This window comes from Sminthopsis crassicaudata, chromosome 4 (assembly GCF_048593235.1).
Source record: "Sminthopsis crassicaudata isolate SCR6 chromosome 4, ASM4859323v1, whole genome shotgun sequence".
Taxonomy (NCBI): Eukaryota; Metazoa; Chordata; class Mammalia; order Dasyuromorphia; family Dasyuridae; genus Sminthopsis; species Sminthopsis crassicaudata.
Window position 1 is genome coordinate 348,383,792 of NC_133620.1, and position 18,890 is coordinate 348,402,681.

General features: G+C 41.3%; 1 protein-coding gene and 1 long non-coding RNA gene across 10 annotated transcripts in view; one reads left to right on the top strand and one right to left on the bottom strand.

Annotated features, from left to right (window-relative positions):
- Positions 1-6: 6 nt before the first annotated feature.
- Positions 7-18,890, top strand: part of SP6 (Sp6 transcription factor) — a 79,245-nt gene continuing 60,361 nt past the window's right edge. The window contains exons 1-5 of one of the 9 annotated variants that reach the window (XR_012481191.1): positions 7-1,849; positions 1,931-2,063; positions 12,419-12,506; positions 12,726-13,019; positions 16,421-17,323. The gene's annotated coding sequence lies outside the window, so the exon portion shown is untranslated. Of the gene's footprint in view, positions 1,850-1,930; positions 2,064-12,418; positions 12,507-12,725; positions 17,324-18,890 lie in introns of those variants that run through there. The other 8 variants (XR_012481192.1, XR_012481193.1, XR_012481190.1 and 5 more) reach the window with 8 other exon arrangements.
- On the bottom strand, positions 5,328-6,726 carry LOC141539063 (uncharacterized). The gene is made up of 3 exons (XR_012481197.1): positions 6,648-6,726; positions 6,420-6,514; positions 5,328-6,202 (listed from the first exon to the last, which is right to left on the bottom strand). It is a non-coding gene; the product is annotated as an uncharacterized LOC141539063 (long non-coding RNA).

Sequence of the window (18,890 nt, forward strand, 5' to 3'; positions counted from 1 at the left end):
TCACTGATCGACAGACGTTCTAACCTATCCAAAGTCAGGTCAAGAATAAGTGACAGAGAAGCTAACCAACGATCTACTAGGCAAAGTCCCACCCCTAAGGAGGTTGACGGACGGCGACAGGAAGCCTGGGGAGGCGGAGCTTATCTCCTAATTGCTTTTCTATTGGTTATATTTGACCCTTCTCCTCACTTCTAACCCCGGAGTTAAGAGGATTGACCTGTCCCAAAGCCAATCAGAAGTCCTAAGAGTAAACCACACAAATAAGCCAAGTAGTCTGGCCACACTTAGCACATACAACACGGCAGTGTGTTGAGGTCGTCCCTTTGCGGGACGCGGTCGAACCTTGAGGTACCATAGTTTGGACGCACACCCTTAAGGTCCTTAAGGCCTGCCATGCCCCGTGAATCCACGTGAAGCCCTGCGCTCGCCAACCTGCCCAGAATGGGGTCTCCAGGGGCGGCGGGACTGAGCGGGGCCGCACTGTGGCCCCAGAGCGGACTCAGACGCTAGCTGTGTGACCCGGGGAAAGTCACTTAGCCCTGCCTTCCTCAGTTTCCCCATTTGTAAAACAGGCATAAGAATAGCATCCACCTGCCAGGTTCGTGACCCAAACAATCCTTAAAGCGCTGCATCAGTGATTGATCGTCGCCCGCTGCCAGCTGACATTTTAAACGGGCCTCCTCCCTCCCTTTTATATCACATGTGCAGGACACATAGGAAGATGAGGAAAATCGGACAGAAAGGAGACTTTGCATTTTTTGTTCAAACCCCCAGACTTCAACTATAACACATAGAAAATCTTCCGTGCAGTTTTTCCTTCTTGCAAAACTCATCTAATAATTTTTCTCCCAGAAGCTTCCTCTTATTAACAAAGGAGGAGGAAGAACCTACTTTTCACAAGAATTTTTGTTCTCCTCCCCAGCTGTCTGCAGCCTGGCCCTCCGGCCGAGGGCCCCAGACAAGGCCCTGCCCCCTCCCTCAGCGCCTACCCCCTTTCTGCTTCCTCACTTGCCCTTCCCCCTACCTGCTGCCATCTTCCTGGAACCAAGGCTGGGAGGCTGGTGAGTCAATGCTCTTGGCTTTTCGACACTCTTCCACGCTCGTGTCTCTTGTATTTGCTCGTAAAGGGCAGCCCCTGCTTAGTTCTAACCTCCTGGTTCCCTTGGCTTTCTCTGCCCCCCAGGCTCATGCTCCCGAGTCCCCACTCGTTCCTCCGCTGGCTTCTCTCCGGGGCTCCCTTGCATGGCCTTGTCTGGCTCACCACTGCTCTTCTCTCTGCTCCTTGGCCTCTCACCCTACTTCGCTTTGCCCTTCTCCTCTCCCGGAGGAGCTCCCCTAGTGCCCCTTCTGTACGTACTCACTCTTTGCTCTGCCTGTGCCTTTGGCATCTGTGCAGGAAACCCCCATTTATTTCTGAGAGGTTCGAAGCGGGCTCAGATGCATTCAGAGGAAAGGAGGAGAGAATCTTTCTCTGGGAGAATCTTCTCTAAGGGAGACCAGTCATTGCCCTCTGTGGAGAAGATTAGAATCTTTCAACTGCCTTTTTCCTTGGGTAAAGAGGGGGTGCCTTCTATTTTAAACAAAAGGTTTCTTGCCAGCCTATGGTACAAGAATCCGAATCTTTGCATCCCTAGCATTCACTCATACCTGCCTTTCTGTCTCATCCACACCCAAACTGGTTCCCTAGAAGCATAGCCTATTCTCCCCTCCCAGGAGCCAGGGAATTAAGGCTTCAGGACACAAGAGCTGGACAGGACCTCAGAAGATTATTTAGAGACCAGCCCCCTAATTTTATAGAGGAGGAAATTGAGGCCCCAGAGGAAGTAGCTTGCCCAAAGTCACACCGATGGTAAGTAGTAGAGCTGAGATTCAAACCCACAACTCTCAGTCTAACTCTCTATACTCTTACCCAATCCCCTTTGCCTTTCAGAGACTCACAGAATTTGTGTGCTGGAAGCAACTTTATCAATCTATGTATGAAAGGAATGCCCACTATAACATACCCAAGAAGTCCAGCTTCTGCTTGAAGACCCCCAAGGAAGGAGGACTCACCATCTCTTGAGGTAACTTGTTCTACTTTTACACAACTCTAACTGTGAGGAAGTTTTTTTCCAACATAGAACCTCACTTTGCCCCATGGGAGCAAAAAGAACAAGTATAATCTCTTTTCCACATGACAGTTCTTTAAAGAATTGAAAATGGCTAGACTATCTTCCCTTAATCTTTCATTTTCCAGCTGAAACATGGCCTTTTCATTCTTGAGATTCTCCTTATAAGACATTCTTTCCTACTGTCCCCTACCTCGGAGCATTTTCTCTATCCATCCTATGGGAAATCAAAGGAGCCAACATTTCCTACCATCCCTAAGACTCTTCTGGAGCAAATGCTGAAAAGGATCAGCACATGTGACTAGTTCATGAATGGTTGGTGGGTTTGGGATGTTTGTTTACCCCACCCTCAGCAATCATCCAGGATTTCATTCTTGTCTTCTACCAGCATGGAAAATGGAGAAATGAGGTACTCCTCTCTCTCCCTCTAAACATCCAGCTGTTCTTCCCACCTTCTGCCACCTCTCCTTATCCTTTCTTTTGACCCACTGATACTCGTCCTCCCATTCATCTATAGCTTTTACTGTGACCCTCAGCCCTGTTCCTCTAGCTCTGGCTAATGGCCCTCCACAAACTGCCACAGAACCTTCAGACAAGGACATTCCAGTTACCCCCTCCCCCTCTCTGCTCCATAGTGTAGTGGGAAGAGAGTTGAATGTGGATCCAAAGGGCCTGGGTTCAAATCCTGCTTTTTCTACTTATTATTTCTTGTAGGATTTCAGCTGTGTAGACACATTTCAGCTTTCTGGATGAACCTCAATTTCTTTACTTGTAAATAAAATAATGGGAGGAGGAAAGATTTGATTATGTTTAAGATCTTTTCCCCTCTCAATCCCAAAATGCTATAAATTTCCTATTGCCATCACAGATTCAATTTAATTATATGAGCATTAAGCTCTTATCAAAAGCCAAGCACCATGCTAGATGAATATAAGATAATACTTTTTTTTTTTTTTTAACTGGATCTGTAATTTTTTCTGTGTGAGAAGCTTCCACTTAGGAACTTCCTCTTGCCAATGAAGATTAATAACATCTTTGTGACTTACAGCAGTGAGAAATTAAACTTCTTATCACACAGCCAATATGTGTCAGAGGTAGGATTTGAATCTAGATCTTTCTGCCTTAAAAACCATCTCTTTATCCACCAGGACACATTACCTCTTTTCCATTCTCCTTGAGGAAAAACAATCTAAAGAATTAACAAAAATCTATAAAATTAAGAGCCATTTATATCCCTCTGACAAATGGTGGAAAAAATACAAATAGTTTTCAAAAGAAAAAAGGCAAATTTGAAACAATCATCTGAAAAAACTTTCAAGAATCATTAATAAATAGAGGAATGCTAATGAAAATAATTTTGAAGTCTTACTTCATCAAGTTGGCAAAGATGGAAAAACAGTGTTGGTGGGATAGTGGGAAGAGAGGTATATAAGCATTACTGGTTGAGGACAGATCATTATATTAATAAAAATATTTATATTCAAGAAAGTAAGTCTCAGAGAGGAGAAATTATTTTCCCAGAAGCAGTTGATACTTGGTGAATTGATGCCTATTATGTACATCTGGATAATGAGGTTGAACTTCATCATTTGAAATAAAAAGACCTGGGTTCAAATCCCATAGCTAGGTTCTTACCAGCTCTGGAACCTCCATCAGTCTGATCTCAGCCTTCTCTGTAAGATGAGAGCTTTGAAACAGATCATCACCTAGTTCCCTCTAAGCTCTAAATCTTGTGCACTGTGGAGGATTACAATGAAATTGACAGGTAACCAATAATTGTTCTCCTGGCATAGTGGATACAATTACAATGCTATAGTGGAATGAGGAAGACCTGGGCTCATAATCCTACCTCCAACTGTTACTAGCTCTTTTGGCTGTAGGCAAGTCAACCAACTTCCAGAGCCTCAGTTTTCTCAGCTGTAAAATTGTTTGTTGTTATTCAATTGTTTCTAAATCTTCTTGTCCCCATTTGGGGTTTTCTTGGCAGAGATGCATTTCCTTTTTCAGGAATTTTATAAATGAGGAAACTGTAGCAACAGAGCAAAATGACTTGTCCACAACCAATAAGTATCTTGGGTACTTAAGTATCCATTGCACCAGCTAGTTGCCCTAATAGGGATTAAAAATACCTGTAGTATCCACCTTCTGGAGTTGTTGTGACACTCAAGTGAAACATATAGATACGATTCTTCACAAACCTTCAACTACATAAATACCAGTTATTACTACTATTCCATCTACTACTACCAGTAAATAATCTGATGCCTGGTATGGATGTAATCCTGGGATCTTGAAGGGTTATGTTAGGGTAGTACAAGTTCTGGTAGGCCCTAAAAAGGCTTTGAATAGACTAAAGATGAGTGGTTATGTCTGTTGGTCAAGGACTTGCCTAGCAGTGGTCAGAGAGGCTCTTTACTAGATTGACCACAGGATAACTTTAAAAAAAAGATTTTGCCCACAGCTGCTCTCAAAAATAATCATAGCAGAGGGATTGCAATCTATCTCAATGGAGGGAACACTCCCATCTAGAAAACCATCATTGAAATGCCAAAGGTATGCCATCTATCATTGTCAACCATTAGAGCATTTGAGTGTAAGAGGATGTAGGGGACCAGAAACCCCACCCAGTGAGGGTGGCTTGGAGGACCTGGGAATGTATAGGCCGGAGAAGAGAAGATCTGGGGGTGACCTGAAATCATTGTGTTTAGCTATTTTAAAGCACTTTCTAATGTGATAGGAGTCTTGCTCTGCTCAGACAATGGTCAGTACTAAAAACTATTCAGTGGAAATCATAGAGAATCAGCTTTCAGAAGAACAGAAGGAAAACCTTACTAACAATTATCATTCTCCAAAGGTGGAAGTGACTCATTGGGGAGATGATGGAAAGCCCAGTTACTTGAGGTTTTCATGTAGAAGCTGGATGATCAGTTCCTTAGAGGCAACTGAGTGGCACAGTAGATAGAATGCTGGGCCTGAAACCAGGAACACCTGAGTCCAGATTCAGCCCCCAGACACTAAACTAACTGTGTGTGACCCTCAATAAGTCATTTTGCATGTCTGCCTCAGTTTCCCATCTGTAAAATGAGGGAGTAGTAATCACCCTTCCTGCCAGGGTTGTTGGGAAAATCCAAATTTTTGTAAAGTGCCTGGCACTTAACATGTTATTAATAAATCCTTATTTCTTCCTTGTCTGGAGTGATATAAAAGGATTCAGGCAGAGGTTGGACTGGAGGAGCTGAATCTTTTCCACTTTCTTTTATCAATCTCACAATCAGGGATTCTTTCTTAATCTCTTTTATTGAATTTTAAACAATTTAAGGGAGTATTCTTCCTTCTTTTCTTTTTCTTTAGTACTGGGGAATTGGGGATATGGAAACTTTAGAGCAACCAGTTCTTAGAGAATTAGAGTACTGAGAGGTAAGTACTTGCTCAAGGTAACACAGTCAGTGTATGTTAGAGTCAGACCCTGGACCCAAACCCTTCTGACTCCAAAGCTCTAGTTACTATTATACTCCAGTGCTTCTCATGCTTGTCGATTCTTACCCTTTGTCCTGCTGTTTTGGAAATGTCCCCATTTGGAGTTTTCTTGGCAGAGACACTGGAGGGGTTTGCCATTTCCCTTTCCAGCTCATTTTACAGATGAAGAAACTGAGGCAAACAGTGACTTAGCCAGGATCACACAATGAGGAAGTGTTTGAGAGTTAGACTCAGGAAGATGAGTCTTCCACTCTCAAGACCCAGTGCTCTGTGCATCGTGGTGCCATCTAGCGGCCTCATTCTTTATATCCAGCCTAAATTCTTCAGCTCTACTTTCCTCCTGAGAAATGCTAGTAGGACACATATTTCTGGCTATGGAACTCTAAGTATCTGGGGCTGTCATTCCACTTTAGTCACTCTCCCCAGGGCACTGTATTGGGAATCTGGAGGGCCTCCAAGTTCTCCATTGCATCTGTCAGTAGGAAGGGAGCTTTCCACTCCATTCTAGGTAAAATGAGACATTTTAGCTTGGAAAGACGTAACACAGGGATTGTGGACTCCATTGGCAGCCTGATGAAGACCCCTTCTCAGAATAATACGTGTTGAATATTGTCATGCTGGAAGAAATATAAAATATTAGAGGTTAGAGAAAATAAATTTGTAATTTTTTCTCCCCAAGTCCCTAGACCCCACAAAATCCTTGAATTTCAAGTTAAGAAACACTACATTAGAGAAATCCTTGTACTGGACCCTCCCTAACTCACATCTAGAGTATTGCATCATATAAGGGGGCAATGATACAACAGAGGTGATTTGAAGGGTGAGAAATCATACCATAGGAGGAATAAGAGAAGAAACTGGAAATGTCCGCTGTGGCAAGAGAAGGCTTGAAAGAGACCATTGCTGGCTTCAGATATTTGAACTTCGTCCTTTGGAAACAGGAGGAGACTTGTTTGGTTTGGAAAAATGGGTGAAAGTTATAGAGAAGCAGATACTGGCTCCAACAGAGGAATATGTTCCTAATAGGAGGGAAGAAAGCAAATCCAAAAGAATAATACATACCGTGACCAGAGTGCTGGGCTTGAATGACATGGACTCTCAGATCCCATCTCTTTCACTTAGGAGTTGTGTGATCCTGGCCAACTCTAAATGTTTTTGGGCCTCAGTTTCTGTAGTTTCTGTGTTAAGAAAGGGGAGGAGGTATTGGGTTCCCCAAAGACTCCTTCGGCTTTAAATCTATAACTATTAATGAAGCTCTGTAAAAGCAACATTAACCAGCAATAACATACAGGTCAAATATAATGTAATATGTGGGTATGATCTGGCTATATTTGCAGCATACAGTCTTCATTTCCTGTCCTTGGCAGAAAATAAGTTCCTTGAAGACAGAGAGTGTTTTATTTTGTTCTTTATATCCTCAGCTTATATCAAAGTGCCTACTATATATTGTTGTTCAGTCATTTTTCAGTCCTGTTTGATTCCATTTGATTCCTCTGACTCCATTGGGGTTTATCTTTTTTTCTTCTCCAAAAACATTGTAGAGGTTTGCATTTCCTTCTCCAGCTTGTTTTATAGATAAAGAAACTGAGGCAAATAGTATGAAGTGATTTGCCCAGGATTATACATCTACATTTGAACTTAGGAAGATGAGTCTCCATGATTCCAAGCCCAGTGGTCTGCCCATTGTGCCTTCTAGCTGCCCACCTTACATATGTTGAATAAATGTTGAATTGGATTAAAAAAAACCCATAAAACTAAATTGTGATTTAAAGTATAAAGTTACATGAAAGATAAGTTACACAAATTTTTTGTGTCTTTTTGCTTAATAATTTTCAGAGAACATACTTTGTGGATTTGTTCCTGTTAGTCTGCTTTCGTTAAAACATTTTACAGTAGAATGGGCTGCCTTGGAAGGGCTCTTTTTCTTTCAATAGAGCCCTTCATACAGAAGTCCTGGAAATATTTTCCGGGCATGTTAGAAAGGAGATTATCATTCGGTATGGGTTGCATTAAAATGATCTCTGAAATCCTTTGGATTGCAAGATTCTGATTCTTTAGGTTAGAGAGAGCTAATGACAACACGGCCCTTCCCATCTTTTGTCACCAGGGGGTGCTGGTGCTATTTACAAATGGCCGACTGGCCCAGTTGTCCAGACTGGGGAAACCTGGGCTGGAAGTTTCTGCTGATAGTGAGAATCCCAGGGAGAGGGGATAGGATCACAAGACTCTCTCTGCAAAGCCCTGCCCCTCTACTTATTCTCTTCAGTTACCCAGACCAGCTTCTTTTTCCATAAACATTTCTAAAGAGATTATTCTTTTGCAAGGGATTGTGCTGGGTGATCAGGAGACTCAAAATTAACTAAAACAGCTTTTTTTTGTCCTTATAGAACCAACAATTCCTCCATAGAGCCCCCAAATCCTTCAGTGTATACCTAAAACCACTGCCCTCTTTTTGCCTTTCATAGTACTAATGTCTACAGTTAGGTGGGGTGTTGCATCCATTCTCTCCTCAAGCCCAGTCTTTTCAAGACTGAAAGTTTCCATAAAAAGAAAATTCTATCTTCTTTCTTCTCTAGATCCATCTCACTTTTCTCAGCATTTTTTAAATATCTTTCCCCCAGTGCTGTATGATCCCACAACTAAGGGATTGTAAGGGATCCTTCCTTCCTCCAATTTCAAATGATGGTTTAGACTACTCTTATACACTTGGCAAATTCCACCTTGAATTATGATTCTTTTGGTAATAAGTTTTACTCCCATGGTGGATGATAAAAGCTCCTTGAGAAGCTATTTCTAGAAGTCTAGAAGCTATTTCTCTTTAGTGCATCGTCTGTAGTGAGAGTTTAATAAATGTTCATTGAATTGAATTATCTTACCTCAATCCCTGCCCTTCTCTTGCTCATCTTAAGTTCCTGTTCCCTTTCCCATGAGAAGTCCTATGACCTAGAGAGCAGAGGCAAAAACAGTGGAAATTTGTCATGTCACTCTGTTGTAGTAATGAATACTGCAGCTCCTAGCTCTTTCTCTTACTACTTTCTGCAAACCATTGTGGCTTAGTTTTCTTATTTGTAAAATGAGGATATTGGACTATAGACACCCTACACATTTCCTTGGAGCTCACAGATGGCAATTATCTATTTTATCTGGAAAGCCAAAAGATCCAGGACAACCAATTCCACACCTCAGACACAGTTTGTACTTGGGAAATAGGAGATGGTATTGGTAACAACAACAATAAATATTAATGACAACATTGGGGCCAGCAAAAGGGCGTGAGATAGACTGTAATGATCCCTTTCCTTTATAGATTCCCTTGTCTCTCTAGACACTTCAGAAGCATTACCCAATTAGCCCTTCTAATCTCCCTAAAGGGAATAATTAACCCCATTTTACAGATGGGGAAACTGAGGCTCAGATAAGGGGAAAAAGCTGGAGCCAGGATTTGAATTAATGTCTCCTAAAGCACTTTTTCTCTTCTTCCTCTTCTTCCATTCCCCCCTTCCCCCCATATATACCTGAAACCTGGAGTGCCATGGACTTTAATATTAAGGAGAAATTCCCGTTCTTTCACAGGATAGCTTATTGAACAACTAGCTTTCTCCTAAATAGGGTATATAATGATTACTAGTGAGTGTATTGTCTTAGAATCTAGCATAGGACCAATTGTGAATGTATTTAGCTTTGGCTTTTATTTTATCAAAACCGCCCAGGCTTGAGAAGGTAAGCTATCCATACTTAGCATTTTCAGGTTTCAAGATACATCCGAGGTTCAGGAAAAAAAATTACAGATCCTAAATAGGAGTATTCAACAATAGTTAAAAGTTGTAAAGAGTAGTAGAAGTGATTAATGAATTGACAGTAGTGGGCCTGAATTAGATAATACTGGAGACTGAGAAATTTTACCCATTCTCACAGCTCTCAACAGAGTTTGTCATAGTCTCTCTCTTGAGTTCCATTCTCCTCCCTATTACCAATTGCCTATTAGATACCCCAGAATGACATCTCAAGCAGTATTCAATTTCTCCAAACCTACCCTTCTGAACATCTCCATTTCTGTCAAAGTTATTACCATCTTTTCAGTCACCCGGTGATTCACACTCTTCAGCCAACATATTCATTCACTTGAGAGACCTTGTTAATTTTATCTTCACAATTTTGTTCATATCCTTCCCTTTCTCTCTACTCAGCTGACTGCCATTCTTTCCACCTGGACTATTGCTATAGATTCTTAATTGGTCTCCTTGTCTCCAGGTCCTCCACATACCTACCAAAGTGATTTTCCCAAAGCATAACCCTGACTACATCACTTTCCTCTTAAAGAAGTAACTCCCTATTACCTCTAGAATAAAATACCAGCTTTTTTTTTTTTTTTTTGCATTTAAAGCCTTTCACAGCCCAGTTCCCATCTAATTTCCTCTTCATAAACTCTTCAGTCCATCCAGACCGGTCTATGTGGCATTTCTTGTTCAGGATACAACCTTTTCCATTTCTGTCTGTATTTTCAATGCATTCCTCTCTTATATGGAATCCTTAATTTCTTTTAAAGTTCTTCTCAAGTTTTTACCTTCTAAATGAAGCCATTCTGGATTCCTTCCCAAATGGTACTACCAAACTACTTTAATTGATTCTGTATGGTGTTTGTGCCTCAGATCCAGGAACTCTGGGTCTGTCTCTTACACAGATTGGCCATGTAACCCTGGACCTCAGTGCTCTAGGCAACTCTATTAAGACAGAGGAGGCACCAGTCTGCATTGAAAAAGGGAATTTCTTCATTCAGGAAATCTCTGCGTTGAAACTCATTTCATTGCTTTCTATTTCTGAAACTATAGCTCCAATTCCTATCTTCTTTGTACTTATTGTGTCCCTCAGTAGGATATAAACTCTTTGAGAGCACTGTAAAAGACTTTAATTTTGCCTTTGCATTGCCTTCCATACCCTCTGGAACATAAGTATTGATTGATTAACTGATAAAAACCTTAAGAACAAGGGATTTTGCTGTGCCATCACCATGACCTTCCCATTTGAAACTGAGGACCCCCCTAAAGTGACAAGCACAAATCTTTTCCCCATTAATAAAATGCAGAGATAGAATCAGTAATGGATAGAAATGAACAGAAAGAAGAACTCCCTTCTATGCCACACCTTAACTAAAGAAGAATTTTAAAGCATCTGCTATGGGTAAGACCCTGTGAGAGGAATTGGAAATGCAGAGACAAAACCAAAACAGATCTTGTCTTCAAGGAATTTACCGCCTGCTGAGAGATATAACCTGTACCCACGTAAATAAATACAAGATCCTTTGAGGAAAGAGAGAGATATCTGCAGGGGGTAGGGAGCAGTGGGGTTAGGAAGAGCTTCCAGGAGGAGATGATACCCGACTTGTGCTTTGAATGAAGCTAAAGATTGTAAGGGACAAAATAAAAAGGGAGGGAGTTCCAAACATAAAGACATCAATATAGGAGAAAGTACATTGAGTTCAAGAAACAACAAATCATCCATTTTGGCCTGACTATAAAATGTGAATAGAAGTTATGTGAAATAAGTCTAGAAAGTCAGTTTGGGGCCAGAGTGTAGGAGACTTTAAAATGCCAGCCTAACTTATATTTTCTCATAAAAGCAGGGAGCCATATTTGGGAATGAGAGACTGACAGTCATAAAATAGATTATTTTGACAACTCTGTGAGAGGAGAGAAATGTGGAGCTGATAGTGAAGGGTTTAAAACATATACACACATATATTATTTTTCTTAATTACACATAAAAAGTTATTAACATTTTAAAAAAATTAAGTTTAGGGAGGGGATTCTTAAACATATTTTTGTGTCATGGACTCTTAAAATTCTGGAAATCAATCAACAAATATTTGTTATGTATTTATTGTATCCTATATATTATGCTAAGCATTAGGGATACAATGAAAGATTAAAAACATAGTTTTTACTTTTAAAGAGTTCATATTCTAATGGAGAAGAAGTCAACATATAAGCAACTTTGTATAAGTAGGATATAGACATTGTAAATAGCAGTATCCTAGAAGAAAACCACTATGAATCTTAGTGGTAGAGAAGAGAAAGAGGGAGAGGGGAGACACACCAAGAGAAGCCTCTTGCAGATAGTAGCATGAATTTAGAAGAAAGCCAGAGAAACTTAGAGAAAGAAGTGAAGAAGAGGCATATTATTGGACATCCCCTTTCGACCAGGTTGTGAATGGCTTCAAAAAACTAATAGAAGATTTTGTATTTGATCTGAGGTTAATTGAGAGCCACTAGAATTTATTGAGCAAAGGAGATGCCCCTTTGGCATCTGGAGAGGGGAAAACTTTGAGGTGAGGTAACTAACCAAAAGGCTTTCACAAAAGTCCAGGTGAGAGGTGATGAGGTCCTGATTGGAAAGAAAGGAACATATATGAGAGGTGGTATTGAAGACTTGGCAACAGATTGAATATGTGGAGTGAGTGTGAGAGAGGAGCTAAGGATGATGACATTGAAGTTTTCAGTCTGGGTGACTGGGAGGATATCATTGCCCTCAACCACAATATGGAAGTTGAAAAGAGATGATTTTGACTTATTTGTGAAAGAAGACAATGGATAGCTTCGTAGAAAGGAGGAAAGTTAATGAATTCCATTTTGAGTATGTTGAGGTTGAAGTTGTACCCTAGGCATCTAGGGTACAAACAGCACAAGATGTCGAAGAGATGAAATAGTGTTTTTAAGTATCTGAAATAAAATATATAGAGTTCCAAAGGAAATTAAATATATTGAAATAAAATGTCATTTCCCCTATCATGTTAGCAGTTTTATTGAAATAAAAATTTAACCTTTTTCCAATCCAAGTACATGGATCCACATAGATCAAGAAGAACTACTCTAAGGGGAAGAGAGATGACAGGTTTGGAAAAGAAAGAAGCAATTGAAGAAAGAGGTGGGTTTTTAATCTCTGGCTCTGTTCCCTTCCTAGGAGATGTAAAAAATCAGAGAAATGTTTCCCTGGAAAAGCAACTGTAATTATTTAGCCTGAATAAGACAGGGGTTAGGGGAGGGGAAAGGGATGGGGTAGGAAAAGAAAACAGGTAGAAAGACTGGTAGCATTGTCCATGCTAGGCAGGAAGCATGATTAAATTCTGTTTTTAATTCTCTACAGGGAAATTAAAAAAAATAAACAGAACCAGATAGAAGACAGTTTTTCCCATATCTCCCCTAAGGACAGGGGCAAAAGAGGAATGGGCTTCTCTGAAGATGAAGCAGTCACATTTGACAACCTGAGAACACTCTGATGGTACTTAGCCCATACATAGCAACAGGTGACCAAGAAGAGCTGTGGGGAGCCTTTAAGAAAAGTTAAGAAAAAGGCAAGATGGCTCCTTTTGATCTCAAGCCTCCCAAAAATGATTTCTCCATTTCCTTCCCAACTTGAGGATTCTGGATTTAAGGAGTTGTATGTATAGGGAGGGGGGTGGTAAGGGAGGGGCTTGCTACAAGAGGAGAGCTATGGGGGAAACCAAGGTGACACCCAAGCTGGCCCAGATTCCCCACACATTCCCCACTCCCACTCCTGTTCCCCTCCCTCTTCCCCAGACAAGGCCTGATACAGCCCCTCCCCAGCTCCAGGTCTTGCCTCCGAAACTCCAGGTCTCTACATTGCTAAGATTTTACTAGGGCTCCCAGCTGGGTCCCACCTTTGATCTGGCTTCAAAAAATAAAAAGCAGTAACAGGCAAGTAATTTTCCCCCAACCTGCTGGGGAAGAGGGCGGGGCAGAGGCAGGTCCAGACAGGCCCAGCCCTACTCTTTCTGGGCCTGCACTCCGGGGTTGGTGGCTGGTGGCTGGTGGCATGAGAAGGTGGGATAGGGGAAGGTCATCCACATCAGCCGTGCCCATCCTCTCTTCCCAGGCTGCCCATTCTGTGCCCATCTCCCCTAGCTTCATCCTCTGGTCATCTGGACTCAGAATAGAAGGAGCTGGATGGCACTGTGCCAGTTATCCCCTTCTTAATTCCAGGGGATTTTGTCCTTATTCTGGCTCCTTGACCACTGAGTTTGAAATATGGCTGGTAGTGAACCATTTACCAAAACCTTCCTTCACCAACCCTCCCTTTACCCTACCTACCCAGGCTCTGGCTGTAGGGAGCAGCCAAGGCAGGACTTTGTAGAGTGAAGACTTGGGCCCACTTGCTGGTCACCAAGAGAGATGGGTAGAGAAATAAAACAGGAGCAGAGGGAGTCACTCTTCCATGTTTCCCTTGCCTTTCCTCTCTCTCTCAGGACTGAAAATCCAACCTCAGGATTTCTATCTTCCCAGCACCACCCCCATCTCTTTCCCAGTTCAAAGACTCTGAGTTCCTCATCTGTTTGAGGGATGCTTTACAGGGCCTTTAAAGTGGTTAGAATGGAACCCCTGAACATCCCCACCCCTTCTGTTTGGACTGGGGCTCCTCCAGGCAGGTGCAGGGAAGGCTGAGACAGAGGTCACTTTGTGCAGAAAGGAGAGGGGTCCTTCTCAGGATGAAGACTAGGAGGCAAGGCCAGGATTTTTCCAGTGACATGAAACCACGTATAAATTCCCTACGAACCCAGGTTTTCTCTGCTGTTTCTTCCCATAGAAAAGAGCTGGTAGAATTTTTTTTGAGGTATAGTGATGCCATCAAAAACAAGAACAACAACAAAAACAAACACACCAAAAAAACAACCCATGAACAACAAAAACCCAACCCCAATAATCAAATAACAAAATCAAAGTGGTTTCCCAAATTTTGGCATATGGATATAACAAGAATTGGACCAAAAGGCATGACAAATGTAAGGAATTCAGAAAAAAATCTGTGGGTATATTTGCAGGGTAGCTGCAAAGTGAAGGGACCAGTACCAGAGCATAATAGACACCGTGACTATAGTCATGTAAGTGGAAAGAGCAGGAAAATGAAGTTTGAATTGAGTAATTGCAATGACCAATCTTGGCTCTGGGAAGAGATGAGAAAATGCACCTAGAGTCTCTACTTTTTTTTTTTTTTTTAATTTTTTGTTAAAGCTTTTTATTTATAAGATATATGCATGGGTAATTTTTCAGCACTGACCCTTGCAAAACCTTCTGTTCCAACTTTTACCCTCCTTCCCCAGACTCCCTCCTCTAGATGGCAGGTAGACCAATACATGTTAAATATGTGAAGTATATGTTAAACGCAATATATGTATACATAACCATACAGATATTTTGCTGCACAAGAAAAATCGAACTTAGAAATAAGGTTAAAAATAACCTGAGGAGAAAAACAAAAATGCAAGAGGACAAAAACAGAAGGGGTAGAAATGCTGTGCTGTGATTCACACTCATTTCCCATAGTTCTTTCGCTGGATATAGCTGGTTCTCTTCATTATTGAACAAATGGAACTGATTTGGTTCATCTCCTTGTTAAAGAGGGACACATCCATCAGAATAGATTATCATATAGTGTTGTTGTTGAAGTATATAATGATCTCCTGGTTCTGCTCATCTCATTCAGCACCTCTCTACTTTTAATAGAATGATAGAGAACTATAGGTTGGAAGTGTCAAATGAATACACTGTTAGACAAAGTATTTGACACTGTTAGATAATGATTTTCTTGACCTTTTTTCTATACTAAAAGGGATGGCAGGTTCACTGGGCAAGTGAGCTGGTGGGTTTATCTCAAAATGACTGCAGTGTAAAAAAAAAAAAAACCAACAAAAAAGCATCTATAAAGAAAAGGATCTAATAAATCAGGTTCCCAATGCCTCTGAAGAATCACTATGAATAGAGGTGAAGAGGATGGAAGCAGAGAGCCAATCCAAAGAAAATTTGGCAGTAAATTTTCTACAGTGTAAGAGCCAAAGATGCTTAACCCTTAGGGGATCTTAGCTTTCCTTAGCCACACTATGGTGCTGGGGTAAAAGGAGCCACCCCATTTCAACCTTTTGTTGGGGACATAATAGAAATAAGGGGGGAAGTTTCCATATCTCAATGTTCCTATCTTCCTACTTCAGGATGCTCCCAAGTCCCTTCTACCACAACTTGCCTCCCAGATTTACTCTCTGAGGTCATTCTCTGACCCAGGTTTCAGAATGGTTCACAGGGCAGGGCACCTCTATTCCTTGATGCCAGGTCAGAGGACAGAATGTCTAGGGTCTCAGACTGAAGATGGCCCTTTTCCCTCCTCCCCCAATCTTCAAAAGTGAATCCCCCTGCTGACATTGTCACTGGGGCTCTACTCCCGGTCCTGGGGCAAAAAGGTGAGTTCAAGGAGGGTAGGAAGTTAGGAGCCGCCTAGTCTCCAGGTCTTCAGTGGGGTGGGGTCCCTGCCTTGATAACCATCTTCCTGGCAGCTTCAACCTGTTCTATTGGTGAGTAATTTTTTTTTTTTTTTTTTTTTTTCTGGAGGAGAAAGGTAAAAGCCTTGGTGGGGAGTTACTCCAACTCTAGTGTCTCAGCTCCTTGCTTCTCTCCTCAACCCCCAAACAGACCTTGTGTAAGAACTATAAATCTCTCACCACCCACAGGCCTAGAGAGGCGGGGAAGGGGGTAGGGGGTGATGCTTCTGTGACTTTCATGTCAGGTAGTTTAATATGTTTGCACTGTCGGGCTCAGGATCTCAAGCCCACCTGGGGCTTCTTCCTTGCCTGTGAAAACACAACCCTATAAATCTGCCCTTCCCCCTTGCTCCAGGAGCCAGCACTGAGTCTAGGTCATGATTAAATAGGGATGTACACTATTCCCTGACTCCTAGAGAGGACAAAGTAGGAGACTGAGGTAGATGTGGGGAGCAATCCTCCAGAAATGGGAGAATTGATGCTCTGTGCCTTGCCTCTCCTTTTCTCTCACCAGATACTCTAATCACCAGCCCAAGCTGAATTTGGGCCCTGGAAATGAGCCAGTCTCCCTGTTTAAAAGATGGTTCCAAAGCTGAAAGGGTCTTCCTAATGTCATCTGGTCCAGTCTTCTGTTTTTATGCCAGGATGCACCTGAAGCATCTGAGATAACTGGCTGGCTCTCTGCCAAGCCCCTAGGGTGGGGTTGGGAGGGAGGAGGCAGTCTATCTAATATATATGCCACTGTCAATTAAAATGAAGAACCTGAGGGATGGAAAAAGGGCTTGGGGCTTTGGGCATAACCACTTTGAAGTTACCCCATCCTGTTTGAATCCTGCTATGATAGATAGACACTGAAGTGCGATCCAGAGAAAGGAGATGTTATCCCTGACCTTGGGGAAATTCTCATTCTAATTGGGGGAGACACTGGACTTAAAGTCATGAGCTCATAGAAACATGGATTGTAAGAACTAGGGAAGTCATCTTGTCCAACTTCCTCATTTGACAGATCTAAGTGGGGGCTCTTGTCTGTTTGTTAACTGCAATCTGGCATAAGCTGTTTAATCAGTCAATCAACAAGTGCTGATCAAATGCCTGGCAGTGATTTAGGGGATCACTGGGGACTGGGGAAACAACTCCGAAGTCTGAACCCAATCCTTTATCTGTAATGCAGAAATCATGCCTCCAGTACCTCATTTATTCATTCATTTAACAAGCATCACTACTAAAGAAGTAAGAGGGCAGAGGAGAAAGCTTAGTTTAGATTTGGTCTCTGATCATTGTGGGCTGTGTAACAATGGTTAAGTCACTTCACTTTCCTCAGTTAATTGTTTCTTCATCTGTAAAATGGGGTTGATAATATTCCCTATTTCAGAGGGTTCCTATGAGATTCAAATGAAATAAAGGAAATAAATAATTTTTGTCAACTCTCTTGCTTTAGAAATGGTAGTTATCTTACTCTCAACTGTTACTGGGAGGAGAGTATTTTGTAAATATGTACTATAGACATAGAAGTCATCCTTATTTTTCTTTACTGGCCATTGAGACAAATTGTAGTTGATCCTTCATTCTTGAAAAGGACCAATGACGTCACAAGGGAATAATGTTTCAGTCATACACAGACTTTACTGAGCTAGTCTGGGCTAGACTGTCCCATCTTTATTTGAAGTGGGAAAGGCCTCTAAGATTTAGAAAGATCATCCTGAAGCTCATCTCCTTTACTTTCTATAAAGGAAAACAGAAGTCCCAAGTGGATGATTGCAAGGGAGGCCAAACAATCCAATAAGAAGGAAAGAAACCTCATAGATGCAGGAAGGGCTAAGGAAGAAGGGAGATAAAAACAACAGAGTATTATGGATAGAGTGCTGTCTCAAACAGGGAAAACTTGGAAGCTCTAGTGGGATGAATCAGGTCTCTGACCATGAAGAGTTTCCAGTCTGAACTAGAGGATGGGTGAGATGCAGTCCTCCCTTTTAGGGCACTCCTATTATTTTGGGCAAAGACAAGACATAGTGACAAGATAGAGATTGACAATTTGACAACATAGTATTTTTACCTTTTTTGTTGTTGTTTGATTTTTTTCCCCTGAGGTAATTGGGGTTAAGTGACTTGCCCAGGGTCACATAGCTAGGAAGAGTTAAGTGTCTGAGGCCAAATTTGAACTTGGGTCCTTCTGAATTTAGGGTTGGTGCTCACTGTGCCACCTAGTTGCCCTGTTTGCTTGATTTTTTTTCTCATTTTTTTCTTTTTTGACCTGATTTTTCTTGTGCCGCATGTTAATTATGGCAATATGTATAGAAGAATTGCACATGTTAAACACATATTAGATTACTTGCTGTCTAGGGGAGGGAGTAGAGAGAAGGGAGGGAGAAAAAAGTTGGAACTCAAGATTTTGCAAGGGTGAATGTTGAAAACCCTTTTGGCATATATTTTGAAAATAAAACTCTATTAGATATAAAAAAGAAAGAGACTGTGAAGATGGATGGGGGATAAGCATAATGCAAGTTGTTATCTCTAGCATCAGGTTATAGAAAATGGCAAGCAAGGTAGAGTCCAGAGCTTCAGGTCATTGGTACCATCTTTTTTTCTTACCCTTCAAATAGAAATATTCATAAAATGATGACAGCTTACATCTATATATTGAATTACAGTTTATGAAGCACTTCACGCTAGCATCAAGAGGTAGGTGGTTCAAGTATTTATTATCTCCCTTTTACAAATAAAGAGACTTAGGTTTAGACAGATGGAGTTTGCCCATAGAGAACTATAGAGACAATGCAGAACAAAGCATATTATTTTCATCTTTTTAAAATTTACTTTTTCTTTCTCATGTTTTTTCCTCTTTTGTTCTGATTCTTGTACAACATGGCTAATAGAGAAATGTATTTAAAATTATTATACCTTTATAACTTATACAGATTGCTTACTGTCTTAGAAAGTGAGGAGAAAAGGGAGGGAAGGGAGAAAAATTTGGGACTCAAAATTTT